Here is a 2,012-nt window from a genome sequence, read left to right as displayed (position 1 = left end):
CTGCTTAAAAAAAGGACCAGGTATCTACTTGAGCACGTTGGACGCAAGTCACTAACAGTCATTTGCGAATGAAGAGGATAAGCAAGAGTATGGCCGTGATTGCACTTTGCTTCTAATTCAACGTATAAGCAATTAATAGATTATTGTAGAGTTATTAAAAGATTATTATAAGTTATAATAATCATAGATAAATGAGAGTCTCGTAGATGTGTGTCTTTAATGAATATCTGTTCTCTCTATTGCACAACGTTAATGTGTGCGTAATTAATATGTGTGCGAATATTGTCAGTACTGTAAAAAATAGAGCGATTTTTCAATAATTAAAACAGTTTATAAAGTAACAACTATTATATTCCATTATTGACGCGCTGTATGGGCGAAGCAAACAGATTAAGAATTTTCTTTGTTATCAAAATGTGAGCATAAAACCTGGATAATTTGCTGCTTTGGAAAAATAATTTATTACCAGAGTACTTGGTAGTATCTTATCAAATGCACCTTTTTCAAATCAAAGCCCTGGATGAAAAATTTAGGCCTTAAATAATGTGGATTGGAGCATACCATAAGGCTCGATACGCAAGACACACCAAAGGATTGATTAATGCATTTTTGTCGGTTGACTCCATTGTATTATCCGAACACTGCACCGAGTGAAGAAAGGGAGGGTAAGATTTATTATCTCTGTTTTACTTTGATCTTTTCTACACGTCTTTGTGCTGATCTGAGCAGCAAATTAGACTCTCAGCGGGAGACATCGAATCGTTGCTGAATGATAATTGAATTCGAGAAACGATCACACGATCAAAAGAGGAGCTTGATTTTGAGAATTCGTGCTTTACTGTTAGTGGTAAGCATAATAAAGACTGGCATGAAGGGGCATTGCAGGTGGCGAAGCTGACATCTGTTCTGCGAAGCAAATCTGAAAGCATGAGTTAAAAACGGGTTTTAATTGAAACTTATCAGATGTTTAAGTCTCATGGAACACTTTGAAAATTTAATCGTTAATAAACATTATTGATTACTTTAGTATTTGTTTTTATTTTAATGACTTGTACATTAAGAAGGTTTTCAATTGTGTTTGATTTTCACATGTTCGTTTGCACTCTTGTAGTAGTTTAACATTTTAATGGCATTATACAACACGTTCAGATCTTTCTAAAAATGTCACATATAGTGGTCTTCGCTTCTGTATGAGTAAAGTTGCGCGACGCGTTAGGCTGGAGTTTATTTCTCTTCCGCACAAAACATCAAATTTCGGTGAAGTTCATTTTCATGCTCATGCGCTGAATCTGCCAGAGGGGAAAATCTTCTCATGGGTTCCGTTCAGATGAAGAGAGTTGAGTGCAGTGTGTTTTGGTCCTTGAGTTCGTGTTACGCGCAAAAATCATAATAAAACAAACGATTGCTGCATCCAAGCCGCGTCATAAATGAAGTGGACGATGCATTGATTTTAAAGACTGTCTTTAAAATCACCTTTTGACCTTCAATGGAATTGTTGTTGTACGTGAACCGTGTTTCAAACAGTGTTGAGTGGCGCTAGGTGGCTTTCAACCTGAACAAAAATATGTGCAACACGTGACGGTTTGTTATATGGACTGTTTTTCCTTGGGGTAATACGAACCATGGTCTTTTTAACTTAGTGAGTCTGTGCAGCTGTTGTTATATTAAAGCAGTTTAACGACATGATTAAAACTGATTCAACTAAAACGAAGCATTTTTTTGCAAGAAAAAGCATCGGTGACAGAAAATACGATTGTAAATTTTGCAATAGAATGGTGACAGCTTTTTATTCCATTAGTCTGTCTTAGAATTTTCAGGCATTAGTATAACACAGAATTTTGAAAATTGATACATTGGTTTATTAGTTTAAATGTCATCATTCATTACAGTTACAAATTTGTCACAGTAGCTGGTACATGTTAATAACTTAATATTGAAATAAAATAGTACAAAATTCAAGATGTGCGAAGTAACGGCAAAACCTTTCGATGTTGAACATAGTGCCGTTACTT

This window comes from Anopheles darlingi, chromosome 2 (genome assembly GCF_943734745.1).
Source record: "Anopheles darlingi chromosome 2, idAnoDarlMG_H_01, whole genome shotgun sequence".
In the NCBI taxonomy this organism is placed as follows: Eukaryota; Metazoa; Arthropoda; class Insecta; order Diptera; family Culicidae; genus Anopheles; species Anopheles darlingi.
Note: the sequence above shows the minus strand (reverse complement) of the source record.